The 27,235-nt window shown below is 44.0% G+C and overlaps 1 long non-coding RNA gene across 1 annotated transcript; it reads right to left on the bottom strand.

Annotated features, from left to right (window-relative positions):
* Nucleotides 1–22,887: 22,887 nt before the first annotated feature.
* On the bottom strand, nucleotides 22,888–26,917 carry LOC119322742. Its single transcript, XR_005155833.1, has 4 exons — nucleotides 25,870–26,917; nucleotides 24,419–25,772; nucleotides 24,270–24,310; nucleotides 22,888–23,242 (listed from the first exon to the last, which is right to left on the bottom strand). It is a non-coding gene; the product is annotated as an uncharacterized LOC119322742 (long non-coding RNA).
* Between the last annotated feature and the right edge of the window lie 318 nt (nucleotides 26,918–27,235).

The following is a 27,235-nucleotide window of genomic DNA, read 5'->3' as shown; positions in this document are numbered from 1 at the left end:
ACACTGACACACGGGACCCACTAGTCAGGGTTGAGCTGGACTGTTCCGTTGACCGCTGACGTCATCCTGACGTAATGCTGACGCAGTAATTTATTTACTGGAATTATTATTACACAGGAAATTCCAGTAAATACCACAAACTTTAAAAAATCATAGAAATTAATCTGTAACTCCAAATGCAAAGTTTTATATATGAAAAATGATCAGAAAAATCCAATCTATCCATCTGTACTGGTTTCATGCATGTTTAAGAAAGCTAACCTGATGTTTAGTGCAGAACAAGATAAAGCACTTAAAAGGGCCATTTATGAGTTTGAAACTTGAATCTTTGATTCAAAATGGTTCAAACCCATCTGGTCTTAGTTGCATTAGCCCAATACACTCATTTTGCCATGTCTCATGCATGCATCATATTGTTGCATATTGTTTGGTGATGTTTGTGTATCGGTGCTCTTTGCGGCAGGTTCTGCCTCCGAGGAGTACCACGATTACCCTAACGAAGAACAATATCAGTGCATCGACCCATCAGGCAAGCAACCAACCATTTGATCATATCGATACAATCCCATGTTCTCGCTTCTGCTCTCTTTTACTGCATTAAGACAACGCGTTTCAAACTGCTGTGTGCTATGATAGTTGAACCCATTTCCTCTGCATGACCTGTCATTGCCATAGTAACTAGATGAAACCCACTAGCATGTGTAGGAGTTAATTGAGCCGTATGTATGTGTTGTTCCTACCTTGCTATGCATGCTATGCTTAGAGTCGTGTCAGGTCTGGTCCATCTGGGTGATGGGCTAGAGTGAAATGATCATGCCGGTAATGAGATTGATGTGGTGAACACGATTTGGTAAAGGTATCGATGAAAGGCCATGTAGGAGTACATGGTGGGTTGTTTCATTGAAGCCGACCTTAAGCACTGAGATCTGTATGTGTGATTTAAGATTCAGCTACTACCATGCGTTGGCCCTGAAATATGACCCCGCTCGACTTCTTATTCACCCTAGTCCTCTGTCCAGGAGTTGCAAGTAGTTTCTGGTGTTTGTAGTTTACTGGAGGCCGTGGGCAGCGCTGACCCGCGGGGTGGGCTGTGATGCGGTAGGTACGTGGCCGGGTATACCGGGCACCCGTTAGGTGTCTCGGAACCCTATACACATCGTTCGGGGCCGTATGTGGAAACCCCGGCCGGACTCCCTGCGGATGGAACCTGAATAGGCGATAAACCTGGACTAGAGACTTAGGTGTTTAGGTAGGTCGTGGTCTACACCCACGTCGGCTTTCGCTTGAAGTCTGCCGAGCACATGTCGTGTGCAGACGCTAAGTGGTGGAAACATGTATGAAGAAGTACACCCCTGTAGGGTTAACATGATCTATTCGAATTGCCGCGTCCGCGGTAAAGGACTACTTGGTTGCCTATACAGTTCATAGACAAGTAAATGGATACTACTAAAATCCTCAAGATAAGCGTGAGTGCCGAGGATGGCTCTTTCGTAGGATGACGGAGGTGGATCCTCGGTGGTGTATTGAGTTGGTGTGTAGTGGACTCGTGTGCGCAAAACCATTTCAAGTTGGTGTCTCGTAGGATAGCTTAGCCAAGAGTCAAAGCTGGCTTGCTGCAATAACCCCAACAACCCTTCTTGATAATGTGCATGTGTGTAGGATCTGATGTAAATCTTGCTGAGTACCTTTGTACTCATGTTGCTTTAATTTACATTTTACAGAAGATGGTACAACCCCTTCTGATGGGTTCTTCGTAGACATTGACATCGATGAGTAGACTGAGGCCCAGGTGGTGATCCTGAGCTTGTGAAGGACCACGTAGTATAGTCAGGCTTTCCCAAGCCTCTTTTATTTTACTAGTTGTCTGTACTCAGACAAGTTACTTCCGCTGTTGGCTTATATGTCTGTATGACTTGAGTGCTGGGTTGTGTGACCCGTACTTGTGTGTATGATATGTATGGCTCCCTGACCCTTTAAATAAAGTACTTGTGTTGTAGAGTCATGTTGTGATGCCTTGTTGTATTTGCACATATCGGCATATTGTGTGTATGATTGAAATGCTTGGTATGTGTGGGATCTGACTATCTAGTTGTTTATTCTTAGTAGCCTCTCTTACCGGGAACTGTCTCCTAGTGTCTCCACTGAGCCTTGGTAGCTTTCTACTGCTCCGGAACACTTAGGCTGGCCGGCATGTGTCCTTCTTCGTTCCTGTGTCTGTCCCTTTGGGGAAATGTCACGCGATGGATACGGGAGTCTTGTTAGCCCGCTACAGCCCGGTTTACCGGAGTCCTGGTAGCCCAGTGCTACAGCCCGGATTCACTTGATGATGACCGACACGTTCGATGTTGGGTCATGGATGCCTGTCCCTGTAAGTCTGTGCCACTTTGGGTTTACGACTAGCCATGTCAGCCCGGGCTCCTTACCATATGGATGCTAGCGAAACTATCATATACGTGTGCCAAAAGGTGCAAACGGTCCCGGGCAAAGGTAAGACGACACCCATGGGAATACCGTGCGTGAGGCCGCAAAGTGATATGAGGTGTTACATGCTAGATCGATGTGGCATCGAGTCGGGGTCCTGACATGAAACCATCCACATCTTTACGATGTGGTTCATCTAACCTACCCTCAAAGGGTATTCTACAAACCGTGCAAAAATTACGTAATGACATTTCCCTAACCTTGTCATATAAATGAAAAGATACTGAAGGAGGTGATTTCTTAGGATGATAATAAAAGTTTTGCATGAAAGTATTGGTAGGCAAGAGATACTGTTCAATCCGGTCGTGGAGGAAGTCGATAAGGCCCGCATTTTCAGCCAAAGAATAAAAGTCTTCATAAATCCGAGCAGCTCTCAAGAAATTATCACATGGCCACTCACAAGGCCTTACTTCCACTATGCGAGGAAGATTATACTTTGCCTTCTCTTTCTCCTTGGCTTGCTTATCCTGGGAGCCTTGGCTGGAAGAGCCCCTCAAAAGCCACCTCTTCACTTTCTGAAAATTCTAAAAATTTTAGTAACTTCAAAATAAAAGTAAATAAAACTGAACAAGATTGATAGCAACTACTCCTACAAGTACCTAGGGCCTATATCATGCATTAGAATTACTTGGGACCTCATAAATTTAACATGCAAGCTCAAGAACAGGGTCACCAAGGCAGCAAGGATTTGCAATGAATAAAGCACTAGAACAATGGATCAATGGAGAACTCACATAGCAAGCAACAATCTCCCCAAGCAGTTTTGTGAATGGAGCTTTGAGCAAAGAGATTGAAAATCACAACAAAATGACCTAGAACTCGTGCTTGAGCTGGATGGGGATTTTTTTGGTAGGAAGATGGAGTGTGTGGATGCAGGAATAAGTGGAGGGGCTCCACCATGGGCCCACGAGACAGGGGGCGCACCCAATAGGGGGGGCGCCCTCCACCCTCGTGGTCAGTTGGTAGACCCCCTGTAGTGTTTTCAGTGCCTAAAATCCTTAAATAATTCATAAAGAATCATACTAAATTTGCAGGGCATTTGGGGCACTTTTATTTTTGGGATATTTTTTATTGCATGGATAATTCATAAAACAGACAGAATATTCTATTTCTACTTTATTTATTCTAAGAAACAGAAAATAAAGAGAGGGTACAACAGGTTGTGCCTTCTAGTTTCATCCATCTCATGATCATCAAAAGGAATCCACTAACAAGGTCGATCAAGTCTTGATAACAAACTCATTCCGAATCACATAAAACCGGAGAAATTTCGTAGTGACACTAGGTTACCTCAACGGGGATATGAACATCCCCAATAATAAGAATATCATACTTTTTCTTTGCAGTAGGAAGAGGAAATTCAAAACCTCCAATAATTATTGATGGAATTTTCCCAATAGAATTTGTGCTATGAACTTGAGGTTGTTTCCTCAGAAAATGTACCGTGTGCTCATTTCCATTAACATGAAAGGTGACATTGCCTTTGTAGCAATCAATAACAGCACCTGCAGTGTTTAAAAAGGGTCTACCAAGGATGATCGACATACCATCATCCTTAGTGATATCAAGAATGACAAAGTTTGTTAAGATAGTAACATTCACAACAACAATAGGCACGTCCTCACAAATGTCGACAGGTATGGCAGTTGATTTGTCAACCATTTGCAAAGATATCTCAGTAGGTGTCAACTTACTTAATTCAAGTGTACGGTACAAGGAAAGAGGCATAACACTAACACTGGCTCCTAAATCACATAAGGCAGTTTTAACATAATTTCTTTTTATGGAGCAAGGTATAGTGGGTACTCCGGGATCACCGAGTTTCTTAGGTATTCCACCCTCAAAGGTATAGTTGGCAAGCATGGTGGAAATCTCAGCTTCAGGTATTTTCCTCCTATTAGTGACGATATCTTTCATATATTTAGCATAAGGGTTTGTTTTAAGCATATTAGTTAAGCGCATGCGTAAGAAAATATGTGTAATCATTCCAGCAAAGCACTCAAAGTCCTCATCATCCTTTGTCTTGGATGGTTTAGGAGGAAAAGGCATGGGTTTCTGAACCCATGGTTCTCTTTCCCTACCATGCTTCCTAGCAACAAAATCTCTCTTATCATAATGTTGATTTCTTGATTGTGGGTTATCAAGATCAACAACAGGTTCAATTTCTATATCATTGTTATTACTAGGTTGAGCATCTACATGAACATTATTATTAGCATTATCATTAGGTTCATGTTCATCTCCGGATTGTGTTTCAGCATCATATATAGAAGTATCATTAGGATTTTCAGGTGTTTCTACATTAGGTTCACTAGAAGCATGCAAAGTCCTATCATTTTTATTTTTCTTCTTCTTAGAAGAACTAGGAGAATCTAGATTATTATTTTGAGAATCTTGTTCAGTTCTCTTAGGGTGGCCTTCAGGATACAAAGGTTCCTGAGTCATTTTACTAGTTCTAGTAGCCACTCTAACAGCAAAATCATGTTTATTATTTATTTCATCTAGCAATTCATTCTGAGCCTTAAGTACTTGTTCAGCTTGAGTGGTAACCATAGAAGCATGTTTACTAGTGAGTTTAAGTTCACCCTTAACTCTAGACATATAATCACTCAAGCGTCCAATCATATAAGCATTATTTTTCAACTGTTACTACCATAATCATTGAAACTTGCTTGTCTATCCATAAAGTCATCAAATTCATCTAAGCATGGGCTATGAAACTTAGTAGAAGGAATTTCATCTTTATCATATCTATAGAGAGAATTTACCTTCACTACCTGTGTCGGTTTATCAAGACGATGTGTTTCTTCAACAGGAGGTATATTAAGACCATGTATTTATTCAATAGGAGGTAAGTTCTTAACGTCTTCAGCTTTAATACATTTTTCTTTCATTGATTACTTTGCCTCTTGCATATCTTCAGGACTGAGAAATGAACACCTCGCTTCTTCAGAGTAGGTTTAGGAATAGGCTCAGGAGTTGGCTCAATTGGTTCAGGAATTGCTTCAGGAATTGGCTCAGGAAGAGTCCAATTATTTTCATTTGTCAACATATTGTTCAATAAGAATTCAGCTTGGTCGTTTGTTCTTTCCCTGAAAACACAACTAGCACAACTATCCAAGTAGTCCTTGGAAGCATCGGTTAGTCCATTATAAAAGATAACAAGTATTTCATTTTTCTTAAGAGGGTGATCAGGCAAAGCATTAAGTAATCGGAGAAGCCTCCACCAAGCTTATAGGAGACTCTCTTCTTCGATTTGCACAAAATTATATATTTCCCGCAAGGCAGCTTGTTTCTTATGAGCAGGGAAATATTTAGCAGAGAAGTAATAGATCATATCCTGGGGACTACGTACACAACTAGGATCAAGAGAATTAAACCAAGTTTTAGCATCACCCTTTAATGAGAACGAAAATATCTTAAGTATATAATAATAGCGAGACTTCTCATCATTAGTAAACAGGGTGGCTATATCATTCAACTTGGTGAGATGTGCCACAACAGTTTCAGATTCATTGCCATAAAAAGGATCAGATTCAACTAAAGTAATTATTTCAGGATCAACAGAGAATTCATAATCCTTATCAGTAACACAGATAGGTGAAGTAGCAAAAGCAGGGTCAGGTATCATTCTAGCATTAAGGGATTGTTTCTCATATTTAGCTAATAACTTCTTAAGATCATATCTATCATTGCAAGCAGGAATAGGTCTAGCGACTTCTTCATTCATAACATAACCCTCAGGAACAACAGGAAATTCATAATTAGGGGGAGAACCTTCATCATCACTTTCATCAATAATTTCATTTTCAATTATTTCATTCTCCCTAGCCCTAGTAAGTTGTTCACCAAGAAATTCACCTAATGGCACAGTAGTATCAAGCATAGAAGTAGTTTCATCATAAGTATCATGCATAGCAGAAGTGGCATCATCATTAACATGCGACATATCAGAATTCTTAGCAGCAGCAGGTTTAGGTGTTGCAAGCTTACTCATAACAGAAGGAGAATCTAGTGCAGAGCTAGATGGAAGTTACTTACCTCCCCTCGTAGTTGAGGGATAGATTTTAGTTCTTTGATCTTTCAAGTTCTTCATAGTGATCAGCAGATATAAATCCCAAGTGACTAAAAGAATATAGCTATGCTCCCCAGCAACGGCGCCAGAAATTAGTCTTGATAACCCACAAGTGTAGGGGATCGCAACAGCTTTCAAGGGTAGAGTATTCATCCCAAATTTATTGATTCGACACAAGGGGAGCCAAAGAATATTGTTAAGTATTAGCAGTTGAGTTGTCAATTCAACCACACCTGGATAACTTAGTATCTGCAGCAAGGTATTTAGTAGCAAAGTAATATGATAGTAATGGTAACAGTGGTAAAGGTAAAGATAGCAGTATTGTGGTGATTGTAGCAGTAGCAACGGAAAAGTAAATAAGTGAAGCACAATATCTGAAAAGCTCGTATGAAATGGATCAGTGCTGGATAATTATGTCGGATGCGATTCCTCATGTAATAGATATAACATATGGTGACACAGAACTAGCTCCAATTTATCAATGTAATGTAGGCATGTATTCCGAATATAGTCATACGTGCTTATGGAAAAGAACTTGCATGACATCTTTTGTCCTACCCTCCCGTGGCACCGGGGTCCTAGTGAAAACTAAGGGATATTAAGGCCTCCTTTTCATACAGTACCGGACCAAAGCATTAACACATAGTGAATACATGAACTCCTCAAACTACGGTCATCACCGAGAAGTATCCCGATTATTGTCACCTTGGGGTTGTCGGATCATAACACATAATAGGTGACTGTAGACTTGCAAGATAGGATCAAGAACTCACATATATTCATGAAAACATAATAGGTTCAGATCTGAAATCATGGCACCCGGGCCCTAGTGACAAGCATTAAGCACAGCGAAGTCATAGCAACATCAATCTCAGAACATAGTGGATACTAGGGATCAAACCCTCACAAGACTAACTTGATTACATGGTAAATCTCATCCAACCCATCACCGTCCAGCAAGCCTACGATGGAATTACTCACACATGGCGGTGAGCATCATGAAATTGGTGATGGAGGATGGTTGATGATGACGATGGCGATAAATCCTCCTCTCCGGTGCCCCGAACGGACTCAAGATCAGCCTTCCCGAGAGGTTTTAGGGCTTTGCAGCGGCTCCGTATCGTAAAACGCGATGAAACTTCTTATCTGATTTTTTTCTCCGCGAAACGGAATATATGGAGTTGGAGTTGAGGTCGGTGGAGCATTAGTGGGCCCACGAGACAGGGGGCGCGCCCTATAGGGGGGGCGCCCCCCACCCTCGTGGACAGGGTGTGAGCCCCCTGGCCTTCATCTTTTGTCAGTATTTTTATATTTTCTGAAACTTATCTTTGAGGATTTTCAGGTCATTCCGAGAACTTTTGTTTCTGCACAAAAAAAACACCATGGCAGTTCTGCTGAAAACAGCGTCAGTCCGGGTTAGTTTCATTCAAATCATGCAAGTTAGAGTGCAAAACAAGGGCAAAAGTGTTTGGAAAAATAGATACGTTGGAGACGTATCAAGGTGCGACGATGTGCTCAGTGAAGTAGCCCCGGAGAGCTGGGAGACGGCGTCAGTGAAGCGCACCTGATGTGGTGGAAGTCGGTGTCTGTGAGGCACGTCGGTTGCGGCGGCCGGCATTGTCGGTGGACCACCCAGTGCGGTGGACGAGGGCATAGATGAGGTAGCTCCGGTGCGGTGGTGAAGCGCGACCGTCGTCTTCGTTGTCGTCGTCCGGCATAGAGGTGGGGAAAGAGACGAGACGAGGGGCGATTCTAACTTTGCTTGGGTTGGCGGTGAATTATGGATTTGAGCAATCTTGGCGCGGAAGGGGACGGTGGAGAAGGGAGATTTTGCAGGGCTGGAATTTGGGCCGCCAGATATTTCAATCTGAAACATGGAAGCGCAAACTTATTTTGTCGTCGTCCTTTTTTGGGGGGGCGGGGGTGGGGGGAGTGGGAGAGGGAGGGAGGGGGTGGGTGGTTGGGTGCGACGTGTCTGTTCGACACACGCGACCGCCCCGACACGACCCCGGTCTGCCTGGTGCGCCTACATTTGAGAATGCAAACGAATCTTTTTTTATTTGCAAACGAATCTGTATGTATTACCATGCCCGTGTTTTCCTTGCAATAATTAGTCACTCGAAACGAGATACTCCCTCCGTTCAATTTTGTAAGTCGTTTCAGACAACTTAAAATTAACTATTTTGCACATTGTCTGAAATGTCTTCAAGGTCTTATAAAAGTGAATAGAGGGAGTACTATAAATTAATTAATGAGGATTTATTTGAAAATAAAAATCGAAACAGTATCCATGGTATCCACTCTCACGTGGATTAGAGTGTGTGTGTCACATAATTAGTTATTTGAATTAGAGTGTGTATCAAGTTGCGATCTCCAATTCTAACGTGGATTTCACATTTCACTGTATCCACACTACTTTTTTAATACAAATTCATATGTATATGATGAACACCGTGGTAGTGAGAAAACTTTTGGATGGATTCAAACATATGACCTAGAAAATAGCACAACAAATTGAGTCAATGTCAACTTTTCGAAACTTACTATGGCACGAATTCGAAATAATTACCCGTATGCATGGTCCTCAGTCCAAATCTTACAATGTACACCGAATTGAAAGATCGATATTAAGACTTGTACTATGTACATTCCAATGTTGTTTTTAGCCCCCCACCCCCCCCCCCCCCCCGCACACACGCTACATACTTCCTGTATCGGTCAATCTTCCTCTCCTAACCACCTTAGGAAGCTATCGGTTTCCAAGACACGTTCATTCTTTCTCTCCATGTTTCGATCTCTAAGTCTCTCAACTACACAACCCCCTTTTCCACTCTGTTACCAAATGTATTTACCTCACACACCTGCCATTGCACCCCATGCCAAGCTCTCTCTCTCTCCCTCCCTCTCCCTCTCACCCTCTCGCGCTAAATACATGCATTGACTATCTAGCTCCCCCAACCTCTTGTGGCCAGGCACGCACGTTCTCTATCTAGGTCACTCCCTCGAGACTGTCTCACTCTTTCTTCTGCACGGCGGGACACACTCACTCAATCTCGCTCTCTTTATCTGAGTCTCATTTAACCTTGTTTTCTTTCACACACAAATGATATATCTCCCTGTTTGGGCCTCAATCGACACACTCTATACTCTCTCACACAGATTGTCTATCTGGGTCAATCCATCCAAGCCTCCCCCATTGTTTCGACCTCATGGCGGGCCACGCTCACTCAATCTCTCTCTCTCTCTCTCTTTCTCTCTCTCTCTCTCTCTATTTGTATGTCTCGATTGACCTCGCTCTTTCTTAGACAAAAACGATATATCACCATGTTTGAGCCCAATTCGACCTATTCACATTGTATACTCTCTCACACGCATTGTCTATCTAGGTCACTCTATCCAACCCGTCTCACTCTTTCTATTGCACGGTGACCCTATGTGATCGATTGACCTTGCTTCCTCCCACGCACAAAATATGTCTACACGTCTGTGACTGGATCATCTCTCAAGCTCTATCTTATAGCCCTCAGCCTTGCCAAAAGCTCAATCAGACAATATCTCTCCAGAGCATATATATCTGTTCAACGAATGTCGGACCACACTCACTTTGTCTCTCTATCTATATGTCTCTCGATTGACCTCGCTTTCTCACACCGTATCTTCCATGCATTGAATCTACCTCTCCATCCCTCGCAAAGCCTGAGCTATTTACATTGCGAGGGGCACTCCAACCTTGGATTAATTTGTGTAGGCATTTATTCTGGTCGGTTTAGATTATATTTTTGTAGCATTCGGCCTACAACTACTCCAAACACCGTTGCAACCCCCGCAACTCCCCTAGTTGATTTCCCTATGGCTCGGTCATCGCTCTATCGCACGTCCTTTCTCGCCTTCAATGTCACACCATGGTATTATTGCAAAATACTCTATTGTTCTCTTTAATTATTATAAATTAGCTACAAAACTACACATCGATAGTCCACTTGGAATGGAACAAATTTCGACCCACAAATTAAAGTGCTATAAACTACAGACCGAGGGGCCCACATGTCATGAAACAAATTTGGACCCATATACAAATTAAAAAATAAAGGACGAGGATCGAACATGCGACCAGGGCCTTCAAGCCGCACGTCAATAGGCAACATACGTAGAACAGCTGTGTTTGTTGTACCCCCCTTTGTTCACATAATGTTTTTATATTACCACAACCTATTTAATGGATAACATGTAATATTATTTTTAGTACTATTCGCCTTCACTTACTGGTGGGTTCCATGTGTGCTCTCTCTCTCTTTCCTCCCCTTTAGCGTTTAGACGCACATGCAAACACGAAGAATTCGCGGGCGATGTTGCCATTGACCATATCTGGACGCGTTCACAAGTTAAGGCACCAGTTTGACGTACTAGCAGCACTAGTCAGTGTGTACGTGCAATGCACCTTAATTTGGAAGTATATTAAGTGCATGCGGATATTAAGTAGGATATTATTTGCAAGTTATTATGTGATTAGCACTATTTTTGGCATGAAATTAACTGCACGCTAAACGTGTTGAGAGCTCGACATTGAAGCAGTCTAGGTCGTTGCATGACAAGGTATACATGTGTCTTGATGAAGTTTTATATTTAATTTGATACGGCTCTAGCAGAACATTCAATCGATCAAACCGTAGATTTCGTTCAGTCTGACTTCGACTTTAAATTATACGATGATCGATATAAAATCAACGGAAATGATAAATGTTCGGATTTTAAGCATGGCAATCTGAATGTTTTTCATGGCAAATTTAGATTATGCGGCGGCGGCGGGGGCGTCTTGCGGTGGGAAGCGGCTCCTCTGTTGTGCTCTGTGTGTCATCGGGCCATTAACCGACGGCGACGGCGGCGTCTTGCGCCATTGTTGGCGTACTCCTGGACGTTGGCCTAGCTTCAAGGAAGGCCAAAATGTTCTGGACTTCGGAGTGAGTTAACTGGCGGGAGGAGGCGACTGGCGTTGGTGCAAGGAAGCGGTTAACGGCGGCCATCCATGCAGCTGAGGGGGGCGCTGGCACCTGCGCGGGGACAGGCGCTATCAACGGCGCGGTGGAGACATTCGTGTGCATGGGCACCAGCACGGGCACACACGTCAGTGCAGGCGCAGGCGCATGCACTGGCAGGTGCATGGGCACCGGCACAGGCATGCGCGTCAATGCACGCGCAGGCGCATGCGCTGGCAGGTCCACGGGCGCGTGAAAGTTGCGGGGACCTCATGGAACCCCGTGAGATCATGCCCGGTGACAATGTGCGGCTCCCAGCCCATCAATGCCACGGGTATGGGCGCTGGCGCAGTCGGGGCGACGGGAGCCGGAACAGGAGTGAGGACAGGCGCGGCGTCTTCCCGCAAGGCCAGTTCAAGCTCGTCCCAAAGCGCCTTATGTTCTTAAGACTCCGGCTGGGTGTCTTCCTCAGGAAACTGGAAGACTAAGGGCAGACCATCATGATGGGGCATGGCGTACGTTTAGGTCAGGCTAGTTGGACGTAGACGACAAGAGAATCGGAGAGGAAGAGAGAAGATTGTAGTGATACCGGGTAGTGCGGGGTTGATTTTAAATTGCGGTGCCGGTGACATTAAAAGTGGAAGCAGTTGGGACAAAGGTGGGCGGAAGAGCCTGGTCAACGGGCTCGCCTCCCGGTGAGCCTGCCCAGCGGTCTGCTCGCACGCCTCCATGTTAGCCGGCGCAGCGGTCTGCTCGCACGCCTCCCATCGACTCACACGCTTGCTCGGACGGCACCTGCCGATGAGAATCGGGGACTCGTGGCGGCACGTAAACGCCCAAGGTTTCAATAGTGAAAGTGTTCGCCTTAACGTGACAGGTCTTTGGTCCAAAATACCTTGGCTCGTCATTTGTGCAACTTGTCATAAGCAGCTCGTCTCAACTTGAAGAAAAAACTTACAAAGTAATATTTGTGCCATATCATGTGACCATGCTCAGTTTCAAGAATTTATGCTCAGTTTTGGATTTTCTGAAATTTAAGATCCAGGATTCGAAACAATATCATAACCTGCATCATGCAATAAATTTTCAAGCCGTACATCTGTCCTGTTTTATTTCTTAAGAAAGGATTTGGTCAAACATTCTGCTTAGTTAGACTTCAGACAAGTTTAATATGTAGAGTAAAAAGATAATCCCTTCGTACCAGTGCATTGCCTGATATATTAACTCAAGTACTAGGCACGAACAAACGGGCTCAATTCTGTGCTCATCCTGGTGTAGTAGTAGTAGTAGTACTAGGCAATGCAGTTGACGGGTGACCTTGACGAGCGGCGACCGAGGGAATTGAACCGTGATCGGCATGGTAGGTAACGTTGTCTAGTTACTAAACCATCCCTCTGTTGTTCATCGGTAGTCATTATGGACCGGGGACATGAGGGGAATTTCCTAGGGCTGGAATTCTGGCCGCTAGATATTTCGACTCGAAATGCTGAGGCTCGACTGGTTAGGGTTGCCTAATGTGCGTACCACGAATGCCACCGAAGGACACGAGCCCGTTTTTTTATTTTTTTTTTATTTTTTTAGGATCAACACGAGCCAAGGTCTGACTGGTACGCCATTGGGTCGTACCATTCGAGAATACGGAAGGAACCTTTTAAATTGCCAAATGAATCTATGTGTATTACAATGCCCGTATTTTCCTTGCAAATACTAATCTCAACGTGGTAATTGATTTATGACGAGTTGTTGAATTAGAGTGAGTTTGTGATATAGTGATCTCAACATGGATTTCACATTTCATGGTATCCCTAGTAAGTTTTCCAATGCAAATTCAAATTTAAAAGATGAAAAATATGGAGGTGAGAAAACTTTGTATGTATCAAGCATATGACCACACACACAGAGAGAGACACACACGCACGAACACAACAACAATCCAATAAGTATAGTGCATCTATTTTTCCAAACCATGCATGTATGACACGAATTCAAAAATACTCCTTCTATTCCTAAATATTAGACTTTTAGAGAGTTCAACAAGTGACTACATACGAAGCAAAATGAGTGAATGTAGACTCTAAAATATGTCTATAGACATCCGTATGTGCCAGTCCATTTGAAATCTCTAAAAAGACTAATATTTAGGAACGAAGGGAGTAAAATGTAAGACATGCATGGTCCTCGGTTCAATATTTGAAATTAACATGAAACTGAAACATGAATATTAAGTCTAGTACTACAGTACATGCAAATGTTGTTTTTAGGCAGAGCTATGATTGACGGGGGTCAACCCCTCGACCTTAGATAAAATTGTGGAGCTCTGTTTAGGGTTGCTTAGATTATATTTGTCCCCACCCTCCCAACCACCGATTGGTTGTGCACCCCACCCCTCCTCCCCGGGACAATATCATGTGCCCCCATACCTTAGATGCTATATGCCGATACGAGTTGCTTGTAACTTGTAGATCTGAGATATAGCAGCTCACATGAGGTGTCTTAATATTTTGACAGGAAAACTTGATGAGTTTGAGAATTGCACACAATTTGTACAAAAACTACTCAGATGCCCTTGGATCCCATATCCAACAACCTCGAAGCTTGTATCACCGTAGCATCTAAGATGAAGGAGGACATCATATTCTCCTATATGTAAGAATATCATGTGCCACCACACCTTAGATGCTTTGGTGATACAAGCTCTTCGGAGCCATTGGATTTGTGACCCAACACCTCCTCAGTGGTTCGAATGGTTTTTTGCAGAAAAGCCCCAAAAGAGTTCGGCCACTGCTTACAAGCACAAAGACTGCTCAGATGCCATTGGATCTCAGATCAAACGACCTCGAAGCTTGTATCACCGTAGCATCCAAGCTGCGATAGCACCTTATGTTTTCTCGCATGGGAGAATATGAGGCGCTCCCGCACCGTAGATTCTATGGTGATACGAGTTCACTGAGATCTAACGGCCCACAGTAGAAGGTTTGAATGTTTTTGCAATATACGGCTGAGAGATTGGGAAATGTGCAGAAAGTACAAGTACTACGCATGTGCCATCTGATCACTGATCATATGACCTAGAAGCTCATATCACCGTAGCGGGTAATTAAGCTACGGGGAGCACCTAATATGGGCAACGAGGATCCGTTGGATCGAAGATGCAGCGGCACACACGAGGCCTGACTGTTTTATTTGCAAAAAACCTTTGGAGAGTTTGGAAATTGCGCATAATTACAAAGCCTACTCCCAAGCCATTGGATCTCACTTCCAATGGTGTTAAAGGTCGTATCACCATAGCATCTAAGCTGCAGGGTGGATGTGATATTCTATGCCACTGTCAGTTTTGTTCGTAAACTTGCAAAATACGTGTAACTCGTGCTTTTACTTGTCTAACCGCGCAAAGTGTTTGTTAAAAAAACCATCCTACACTGAAATATCAGAACAACACACGGGGGTCCCACTTGTCATTAATAAAATTTGGACCTAAAACTAACAAATCTGAAAGACGAGATTCGAACTGGCAACCTGGACTACAAAGCATAAGTCGATTGCCTGAAACAACAACGGTTGTTGGCTTTGTCCGATAACTTGATTTTATACAGTATTACATTGAGTAGAGTAGAGGGAGTGCCTCGTCAACACGTGCATGACCGTTGACTCACTTACTGGTGGGTCCCAGGTCTGCGATCTCAATCTCTCTTCTCTCCATCGTCTAACCTTTGCACGGGCACACACGAAGAGCGGTGCTAGCTTTCCGTGGTGTTATTACAACTAAAAAAAGCTTGGAAAATAGAAGAATCGCCTAGAACGAGAGACATTGTGGCTGGTCGAGACGGAGCTAACCACACCTATCCTCCATGCCACATTTTCATGATGAAGCTGTGTGGCTAGTGGGGTGTTTTCGACCGACTGGCTGGGTCCCGAGGTCAAACCATAGGTACTACATCTGATACAGTATATTTTTACATGCACATTTTTCCTCCGTGCCGAGACGTGGCACACCCTACCGCACGGTTTTGGGGTCCTCCCGGGTGGTGCACGCATATATTTTTCCTGACGTGGGATGCCCTACCACGCGTTTTCTGGGTCCTCCTTGGTCGTAGCGCCGAAGCAAGTAAATGAGTCGGCAAATCAGGAAAGACCACCTTTCCTGCCGAGTACATCAGTGAAGCACGGTGGCTAGCTAGTTGGGCTAGTTTGACCGATTAGCTAGGCCGCCGCCACATTTGTTTTTTCACCCCTTTTTTGACCTACTTGTCGGCAGGTAAATTTAAATATCCACTGCGGAGTTGCTCTGGTGTTTGGGTGTGACAGGATTTTTAATTTATTGATTGACGGGAGCAGGCGCGGCAGGATTTTTAATTTTTTTGATTGACGGGAGCAGGCACGACAGCAATTAGTCACGATGACTCCACCTGTAAAATCCACTGCTCCATAATGTGAGAAGTCGTCGACCGGTGTTTTAGCATGGTGAAAACCAAAAGATTCCCCGCTCCTCGGCTGGCTCCCTCCTCCTTCCCGTAGATTGCATTTCCTTTAAGCCGATTCGCCCCCTTTGCTTCCTCTCCCCGTTGCTTCTACCTAGTGCCATGGTGGCGCAGCAGATCACAGAGTCCGGGGTGAGGCGCCTGACACAGGGGCTCCAGGCCAAGGATGCGGAGCTCAGGGCCGAGGACGTGGAGCTCCGTGAGCTCAAGGAGGAGAGGATTTCCATGCTCCTCCTTTATGTGCGGGAGTTCACGGAGCTTCAAAAGCGGTAGGCGTCCACCACAAAAATGCTCGAGGCATCGGCTGCGTCGCTGCAAAAAGCAGGAGATACGATAGTCCATCAGGGGAGCCAGCTGGAGGGCGAGCGGGCCGATCGTGATGAGTTCCAGGATCGCCTCAGCCACTTGGTGAACCAAGTTGCCACGCACGTGTTGCGGCTGCGCGATGCCTACCATCGTGCCAGCACGACGATGGCGGCCGTCGGGCTAAACCCGTTCAACCACCCGGTTGACTTCAACGAGCTGCGGCTTCCTGACCTGGTCTCCTTCTTCACCTATATCTCTAAGGACATGCATCGTCTCCATGCGATGGTGGGGGCTGAGCTGGACAAGGAGGGGTTGCGGGCTGCCATCGCCGTTGCCGGGCAAATCCTTTTAGGGCTCTGTCACCGGAATCCATTCATGCCATTGGACGCCGTCTTTGATGAGCTGGATCCCGTCGACCGGGAGCGGGCTCTACGGGCGGTTTCACCCTGCATTACCAACGTCGTGCGCCTCAAGAAGCAGAGGAACTTCAAAGGTGTTTAGGCGCCCTCTACATGGGCATGTCCATGTCTCGGCGCAACATGACTGTTGGATCAAACTCAGACGACGCAGATTAGTCACTGTAGCACAAAGCGTGTGGGTGTGTTTGGTTGCATTCTCATGTCAATATAGTTGTTTCCTCTTTGTGTATTTTTGTTAACCTACTAGTGTGGACTCATGCACCCTTCATGCACTCTGCCACACACCCAAAAGTGGGTCGAGAGGGGAACTTTTGCTCCCATCCCGTGCACCCTTCATACACCCTGCCTAGCACTATTCGTGCTTCATATGGTTCATGTTTCCTGGAGTACTGTAGCACCGTACTCTCCGTGCGTTGTAGACCTAGTTCTGTTAACATTGATCTCACTGTTCATTCTCGACCGGACAGTCGAAAAATCGGTACTATGTTACTACATTATTGTTCATATAGTTGACATGCACACATCATCATTTGTTATCGTCATATCTTACTACACTAGCAACAAGATTATGTAGTACTGACATATGAACCACTACACATGCCTAGTAGTAGGAGCACTGTGTATGTTCAATTGGCTGCCGTGTTTCGCACTCCTCCGTTGTAAGAGTGGAAACACTTGCTGTAATCATTTTTTTCTTCAGAAAAACAGTGGACACGCTCTACCGTGTGGATCCTCCTCCAGCCATGCACTAAATTACTCACTTTCACCGACGTGTGGGACTGCCAGCACCTGGGTCCACCAGCCATGCACTAAATTACTCTGTAGTAGAGTCACGGTAGACTACCTCGATCGAAGTGCCGTAGTAATGCCCAATGAGCTATCAAATCACAAAACCCCCCTCCTTTCCAGCAGTAAGCTGGACGGACGAAGCAACCATCATTTCACTCTTCTCTCTCAGCTTCCTCTCTTGAAGAAAACCCCCACTCGCTTCGCTTCTCCCTCATCTCGTTCCTCCTTTCACTCTTCTCTCTCAGCTTCCTCTCTTAGATGGACGCTGGAGCACCGGCCGACGTGATGTCTATGGCTCTGGCCAAAACTCTCGAGGGCTCATGGTACAAAGAAGCGCAAGCACCCCGCCGAGACTACCACAGACAAGCTCAAAGCCATCGCCCTATCCAAGGCCCCCTCTCCGTGATCCCTCATTAAGCAAGTCCAGGTAATGTCTCTTGTTGACGATCTTTTTCTCGATCTTGATCGTGTTTTTTCATCTAACACGCACTACTAGTACTGGTAGTACAACTTTCTGGGTGATCTTGAATGTCATTTTAGTGTGCCAAATGACGGTTCTAAATTCCTCTTTTGACCAAAACATGCGAGAGGTTGACACTGATTTCTTATAGATTACTTTCAACTACTCCCTCTGTCCCAAATTTCTTGTCTAGATACAGATGTATCTAATACTAAAATGTGACTTGATACATCCTTATCTAGACAAATTTAAGACAAGAATTTTGGGATGGAGGGAGTACTTTATGAACATCAATGCTACCTTTGAAGTGGGTATATTTGCCTCAGTAACTTGTGTTATGGATATTGCAAGTAATCCCTCTGCCCTCATGCCTTTGAAGACATGTTCTAGTGTCTTTGTTCACTAATTTCTGTGCGTATATGTAGTCATATATGGAGTATAATATCGAAAATCATCTTACATTTCTGAACGGAGGTAGTGATAAAATATGGTTTTTGTTTGAATTAGAACTAGGTCCGCGGTGGAGATGAAGTTCTCAAAGTCATGTCGTATGAACTGGAAGACCTGAGGATGAGTTCTACTGCTAAACTATTCAGCTGCTCTGTCCTTGTCGCCATGTGTCCTGAACTAGTGTTTTCCTGTAGCACTGTTGTCAGGCGTGTTCTCGAGGCTGTACTTGACAACAACAATTTCCTGGTTGTGCCTTCGATTACGAAGGGTGTGGTTCTTATAAAGCTTCCCAACAAATCTGATGCAGCCTATCTTCATCGTCATGTTTATGAGTGGAAAGACCACTCTGTTAGGTTCTCCAAGGTTGACGAGATGGTGATGGTGCATGTAGACATCTCTCACGAAGTCCATGGCCTAGTAAGTTATGCGGGGTTTATCTCGTAGGTCGGTGGAAAGAAATAGTCTGCAGAGTTTAATTAGTGCAACTTTGCTTGTCTGTAGTAAGTACTATTGTTCAGTAGTTGATTTGTGTTTGTGAACCCTGTATTGTTTATTAGTACTGCAGCTTTTGGTGTGTGGTCAATCCTGAGAACGGTCTATGTTAATGTCTGTCCACTCAATTCAGTCTGTATATTTTGAAGTATCCAGATCATCCTTTTTGTGAGGACGGTTTATCAATTATGGTTACACTCCAATATCTGTATGCATTGCAGGGTTTATCACACTCACCAGGATTTCCAGTCCCATGGATGTTCGGTCCATATGATTTGTCACGGCCTTTGGACTGTCCTCCTTGTGGGAGTAGGCGGGGCCCCTGCATGCCACCCATAGTTGGATGATCAATCTTCTGTTTAGTACTTCAACATAGTGATTTCCTGGTAAGGATTCACTCGTGTCACATCAAGTAAATCTTATTAATTTACTGTCTAAATCTTATTGATTTAATGTCATGTTTTCTTTCTTTTCTTGTAATTTTACGATGCAGGTTTTGCCATGTGACATTCATCATAGAATAAACCGTTTGGTTTGCTCTATGATAGCTATTTTTGCAGGTTCCACTTCTTATGTTGTGTCAGTAACGAAGGCACTATCCATCACTTACATTACTGGAAAAAAATGGATCAGTCTATTGTCTGAGTACAAGCTGAATCTCTATGATGAACTGCAGTTTGGTTTAACAAAAACGCCACAATTAGTCCTTCTCTCGTTTAAAAGAAATGAAGAAAAAAACTGGATCACGGTCACGGATCCTAGTCAAGTTAGAAAGCTAATCATAGCAGACCAGACACGATCGCCGCTGTCTCGCACATCCGTACCACCTTCAGCAACGGATCGAGCACCGGCAGTTGCTCTAGCACTGACAGCGGCATCAGCTCAGTCTGATCCAGCTGAGGATTGGGCACAGACCGCGTTAGTGGATCAGTCTGATCTACCGGAGGATCGGGCATCGACACCGGCACCTGTTCCGACACCGGCACCAGCTCTACAAGGAGCACCATCTCCGGCAGCAGCAGTGGCTTCAGCACCTGCACCAACACTTGCACTTGCATCTGCTCCGGCCCGTGTAGAGACAACCGAACGAGCAGTTGCACCAGCAACAGACTGGGCTGCAGTTCGCACTTCATATACCAAAGTCCTTACAAAAATCGACATGTCCACCTTCTTGGTAAGCACTGGCCACCCAAGTACTTCGTTCTTTTTTCTTTCCATGTTGTTTCACATGATTCACTTTGTTGATCTAACTGTTTGGGTATGTCTTCTTGTTTGCAAACAGAGAATTCCTAGAGCAACGAGGGAGTCGTTCAACAATTCGGGCGACTGCGGCCAAGTTTCTCTTACCATGTGCAGCCTTGGTGTGAATGAACCTGCTCAATATACCGTAAGTACAAAGGATGGTCGCATGATGATTGATGCTGAAGGATGGTCAAGGTTCAAATCTAAATCATATCTTGCGGTAGGGGGTGATGTCAAAATCGAACTTTCTCGGCAAGGAGAGCTGGTCCAAATCAACTTTGAAATTCTTCAGTAGCAGCACGCAACTGCCGAACTGATCTATCCTCCGAGAGATTTTGATGTAATAATCTGGCATGGAGAAACAAGTGTCATGTGTGTATAAGTAGTACAAATGTATTATTTATCACATGGTATATCGTTGATAGAATTGCAACTCTCATTGGTGGTTAGGAACCGTCGTTCAATGTCATTCCAACAGTTGTCGTGCTTTATTCAATTTTGTGTATTCGCCTTGCGACAACATCTAAAACCAGCATTGCATCGATGGCTTGCAATATAAAAAGCGCTAAGGTAGAACACATGGGCCCCCAAACATGCAGGGTGGGCCTACGGCCCAAAGTCCAGAACCGTGAGCCTGTCTGAGTATTATATTCTCAATTGAACCCCCATAAAAAAGGTTGAACCCCCATAATGCTCGTGCGTTGCACGTAACATCAAGATGCATTTTTATGAGTATTTTATCTCGTGAGAGAAAAGGATTGACAAGGGAAGGCCTTATTTGCAAATGTGGAGAGGTGTATGGGTACCTTTTTTTGCAAAATTTCCATAGTTTCCTTCCTATCCATCAGATATAAATCGGACGGCCTATATTGCAGGATGGCAGGCACACCATCATCACCAACTCGTCTATACTGTGTTAAAAACAACTCTGTTTTTTATAATTGTATATGTTATATATATTCCCCTTGATTTTTCTTATGTATAAAGTTGTGATATAAAAGATTTGTATATTTCTTTACAGAGGGAGTATCTCTCTGTCAAAAATATATTTATGTGTAACTAGTTACTCCTGTCTTTCTACTTCCTTTCGCTGATATGTGGGGCAACCGGCAACGGGGTCCATGTGCCATATGCACAAATTAGAGTGCACAACTGCACGGTAGACACACCCCGGTCATAGCGCCGCAGTAATGCCCAATGAGCCATCAAATCACAACCCCCCCCCCCTTTTTAGCTTTAGCAGTAAGCTGGACGGACGAAGCTGCAATATTTCACTAGGCCAGAATCCCCTTCTCCCTCATCTGCTTGTTCAGAGAAAACCCCCTCTCGGTGATTGCATAGTGTTTTCTCATGGAGAACCAGGTACGAATTCTTAGTAATCCTAGGATGGCAGCCGCCGCCGTTGATGCATTTTTCTTCCTACTGAATCTAGTGTGTTTCATTTGCAGTGCCCAAAGTGCGAGGACCCTACAGGTTTCTGCGCCCTCGGCGAGACGCAACACTTGTTCCTTCTCATCCTAACACATGATTTTAAAACGTGCATAGTATGTTCCTAGAATCCTCCTTTCTATCCGGGAGGGTGGGGTTTTTATGAACATGTTGTCGACTAATTTGGAAATTTGGATTGCTATATTTGGATAAAAGGTACTACTAGTACGATGGTCAACACTGACGTGAAGGAGGAAGTTATTTCTAATTTTGATAGGGAATACATTGTGTTCTCATATTATTTTTCCTGTAGTGCATTATTTGCTCTGCAAGAACACATGTACTCAAGATGCTCGGCCTTGCCATAACTGAATATGCTATTTTAATGGTCACAGTGAAGACAAGCCATGGATATAAGTTCTGAGTTGGGTTCATGAACCAAGAAGATCGGTGCTTTTTTTATGCCGAACTTGGATAAACTTTCTCAAGTGTTACGGACTGAAAGTTGGCGCATGAATGTTGATGGAAATACCAGAACCTGGTCTCATCTTCACTGCGATCTTCCACCCCAACATCGTTCCAATTGTTCATCCATGTTAGTTTTGTATCTGGTTCTTGCTTGTTTCCTCGATTACTTCTTAATCCACCTATTCTGTCTAACTAATCACTATTTAACTTTAGAAGTAGCAATGAATCTCTCACGAAGATGCTACTTCTAACTAATATTTTCTTATAAGTGGTGGCATGTGTAGGTTTTTTCAGAGTTAAGCAGGCTGCTCGTTTGTTATTCTGTAATAACTCGGCTGTTATTGATGGCACTGAAGTTGACTGGGACGACATCCACAAGTTCCTACACTTTATTGATCGTCTTGAGGTCCTTGTGGGGCGTTTCAATGGTGGAAGGCCACGTGGGATATGTGTGCCACTGCTGCACTAGTTGAACAGGTCCAACTGTGTCGAGAAACTTATGGTACGAGCTGTTTTCTGTTATATATGTTGTTCATAAACTATTGCTTACTAGTTGACCCGTTGTGCCAAATGGCGCAGAGACCCAGACATGTTGTCGATGAAAATAGTTTCATTTTGCAAAGACATATTGTAGTAGAAAGCCCATGTATCAAAACATGCTATATTGAAAATATGTTTATCAAGCTGAGAAATTTGAGCTTGAAAAAAAACATATTTGTATAACATGTATAGACCAGTTAGGAAAGCATTTTTTAGTTGAAAATATGGTTATTACGCTGAGAGATCTGAGATTGAGAAAACAACATATTTGTATAAGAACATCAGATGGAAAAATGACCCAGTGGCAACATGTAGTGCAAAATGTTAATTACAAATCTGTAGGTTTGGGCATCCTTCTCATATTTCTAAGTTTTGGAATTGCAATATACTGGTATGCTTTCCTGATTCTTGATTACAAACATCACTGACATGAAGTAACAAATCAACACATTAGTTGATCCAACAAAATAGGGAAACTGTAAACCACATTCTTTGGTCTATACTTCCCATGCTTGAGCCGTAAAACATTTTTGCCTTTTTTTCCGAAGCGTGGGCAGCATGACCGTAAATGTTGACCCTTCATTCTCTTTGCTAAGCAGTGAGAGTAGCACCCAATAGATTCTTCCATTTATTTGTTAGGGCTGCAAAAAAAATAGTAATGTACAATTAACTTCAAATTATATCAAGTTGCACTCTCACATCTTTAAAAGCATTCCGGAAAACTAAGAGTACGGAACATTATAAGATTGCATTAAAATTTAATAGCCGCAGCTATAAGCAAATTTTAGAAAGACTCCAAGTTCAGTAAGTGACAACTAAAGACCGTAATAATCAACAATTGTAAACACGTAGCATAATTTGATAATTTAGGAGTGGCTACCGACTGGACGCATAACATAACTTGATTACAATACAAACATCTGCTATGCATGAGCATCACAAGCTTGTCAAGCTTGAAACCAAGTTTGCGTCTCATCCTTGAATTGTGCCGCTATAATTGACCAGCGACCACAATATTAGGTCACACCATGATTTATTCAAGAAGGCTTACTGTGAATTGTAAGGAAATGAAATAAAAACCAGATACCAAATTGTTGCAGATGCACTCATGGGATAAACTCTGAAGCGTCAAAGTAGTCAACAGATGAAATTAGAAAAAACAATACAATTAGACTCACTGGATATGTTGCAGGTTAGACTCAAATCTGAGACACGCAAAATTAAGGTGTGATTTGACTGTATACAGATTATGCCCAAACATAGTTGCTTGTTTTTGGAAGAACAAAAGAGGGAAACTATTGCTACAGAAGATAGAATGAAGAAACCTCATCATGAGCATACCTTCAAATAATATATAGAATGATTGGAAACATATTTAGACATTAATAATAATGCTGGCCTACTTTAAAAATGTTGCTATGGTGGGTGGATGCCCTGACCCACTTGCATCCCTGAATCATATGCAAAACTACCTTTTACTGGCACGTCCATGGCTATAAAATATAGAAGACTGGCAATAAGATTTTCTACCACTCCTATGGATGATTTACTTTCTACCATGCTTTGGTCAAGTCTAAATGCTTAAACTGTTCTGCTATCCTAAAATCAAAAGGTAACATCTCAAATAGTGTTGTTTCTTTAAAATGAATCTGGGTTAGAGTATAGTACCCTTTGTTGAGGGTATCATTGGCAGCCTTCAGTATGCATTCCTGCAAAACATTGGCACAAAAAGACACTTGTGAAGGGAATTGTTGTGCTCATCTTTCTACAAGTTCAAGAAATCTCATTAGAGAAATAAAATTTTATGTGGAGCAAACCTTGGTCTTGAGTATCTTAATCTCTCTAAATATGATCCGCATCTGCTCAACATAAAGGGGCAGTGTATCAAAAGTAATAAGTTCTGAAAACACATCTGTTCTGAACACACACACACACACACACACACACACACACACACACACACACACACACACACACACTCCCCGCCACCGCTGCCTCAAGTCTCCTCGAGCTGCCATTCTTTCCTCAATAACGGACAACTCCAGCTGCCTCCCTGCTCGACGGTGACTGCTCTAGCCCTCCTATCCCTGCGATGGACGGAGGCGCAGATCCGCGCGGAGCAGCCATCATGGGGTAAACAAGGAGAACAACAACTAAGGTAGGGGGAGGGTACTCACAGGCACATCATGACGAGCACCGTCCGACGCAGCCGTTTCTCCTCTTCCCCCTCTCAGACAATTAAAATTACATATGCAGAAATGATACAACAAAACGAAGAAGCATTAGCAGCTATACTACATATTTGAGATACTGAGAAACCTAATAAATAAGTTGTATTTCTCTGGAAGTACAGTGGGGTTACGAACAAGGACCAGGAGGTGGATGATGGCGAGAAAACATGGCAAAGTTTGTGTTTTTAGAAATTGATTCTGAACCTACTATGCACACAGAAGCCAGAAACTCGGAATAAAACAGTTTGTACACTAAAGGAAGAAAATAGCGGAGACAAAAAAGCATTGCAGGCATCACATCAGCTCAAGAATTTTTATATACTGATTAAGAATTGGCAAATCAATACACTGACTCACATTACTGGGTAGACCTACAGAAACAATAAAATGCTACTTGGATGGGCTTCAACTAAAAAGAAATAACTTCTAATTTCCTAACACAAAAATATATTAGAACACCACTTTTTTGTACTATTTTTTTACTCAAACTCAAAACTAACTAAATTTAATTTCAGAAAACAACTGAATATTAGAGCACCACTTGTCAGAATCACTAATAGTTCTGGGTTGGCTTCAAATCACTACCATCATTATGCCAAACAGGATAAAATGGCATTCAGTTGTGCATCAGTTAATATGTATACTAAAAAATAAAGCGTCTGACTTGTAATTTCAAAAAAAAAAACTGAATATCAAAATATCACTTCAAGCAGCACCAAAGAAAGAAAACAAATTACAAAAGGAAAAAAATAGCATACAAACGAAACATCTTACAATAGGAATCAGAAAGAGTACATTCTAGAAAATATATATATACATGATTCCGTCAGTTTTTTAGAGATTTGGATTTCTATTTTTTTGTTATTGTTATCCACATAGAACCTGAGCACTTACCTAAGCTCTCTCCAACCCTAGAACATTTAGTAATGCAGTACAATATCTGCAAAAATATTAAGAAGAATATTAACTTACAATTTCATGGTTCTTGATGGACAAAAAGAATCAAGTATATAGAGAGAGAGGAGGTAAAGACAAACCATGAACCACCACCAGATCCTTGCTCTTGCTGCTACGGTCTGCTCTTGATCCACTCATGATGATGCACCGACGCCCTCATCCCCGAGACAAAGGGGCAAATAAGAGAGAAGCCAGAGAGAGGAGGTACCAGCATCTCGGCCACCATGTGGCACGGACGAGCCATGCCAAGGTGTGTAGGAGGGTTCCCGGGGTGGCGTCGCCATGGACGCTGATGCCGCCTCCGACTTCCTCCTCCATCACCTCCAGCGCATCTCCCTCCTACTCGTGACCTTTGTGCCCCACGCATGCTGGCCGTCCCACTTCGCCCCTCTGGAATGCCAAGGCGCTGCCGAAGCCATCCACGACACTGACGAGGTGCCGCCCAGAATCGGCCATGAAACCGCCGATGTGTTGGCCACCATGCGGCTCGGACGAGGCATGCCGCCTGGCGCGGCTACTGTTCCCCTTCTCCCGGGATCTAAGAACCAGCGGCACGGTGATCTTCGTCGGAGTGGAAGTATCAGAAACCAAGAGGAGGCGGTGGTGGCGGCGGTAGTAGATCAAGAGAGATTAGAGAGCGGGAAGAGAAATTGGAGGCGGCCAGGCTCGCGAGATATTTTGCCAGCCCATCCTCTCTGCAACTGCAGACGAAGGTGAGGCACGCACAAGTCGCACACGATGCATCTGCCAGGCCTCACGCGCACATGCATTGGTCAGCCCTGCCTCTCTCTCCAGATGCAGACGAGACGCAACGCACCACGCATGAATGACAAACAAATGGGACCAGACCAAAACAGAGCCCACCTTCAGCGAAAGAAACAGGCGCGCACGCAAGAAAGGAAACCATGCGCGGCTGCCGCAGGCTCTCCTGCAAATGACGCGACACGCACGCGGCATGCAGGGAGAGGGCGTACACGCACCTTGTAACGGTTGACCCAGCCAACCAGTACACTGCGAGAGCCCACCAGTCATTGGTCAATGCGAGCTTACCGTGCAGTGAAAAGGAACAGCAAAGATCCAGCGGCTGAAACGAAGCAGAAGACCAAATTGACCAACATCCAATAGGCAAGAATGTGTTAGACTATGTATAACTTTTGTACCTATGTACGTATTGTAACACAACCATTATATATAATGAGATAAGCCACCCCTAGAGGGTTGTGCTGATTCCCAAAACTTATTGTCTTACATGGTATCACGCTAGGTTACGATCGCTTCCGCTTCTAAACCCTAATACCCGCACCGCCGCCGCAGCCGCCGCCGCCTTCACCGCCGCCGCCGCGCCACCGATCGCGCCGCCGCCATGTCGAGCGCCGCCACCACCGGTTCCACTGCTGCGGGCTTCCTCCCGGCCTCTCTTGCGGCTCTGCTCAACCTCTCGCTCGA

This window comes from Triticum dicoccoides, chromosome 1B (genome assembly GCF_002162155.2).
Source record: "Triticum dicoccoides isolate Atlit2015 ecotype Zavitan chromosome 1B, WEW_v2.0, whole genome shotgun sequence".
In the NCBI taxonomy this organism is placed as follows: Eukaryota; Viridiplantae; Streptophyta; class Magnoliopsida; order Poales; family Poaceae; genus Triticum; species Triticum dicoccoides.
Note: the sequence above shows the minus strand (reverse complement) of the source record. Positions and strands in the feature narration are given on the sequence as shown.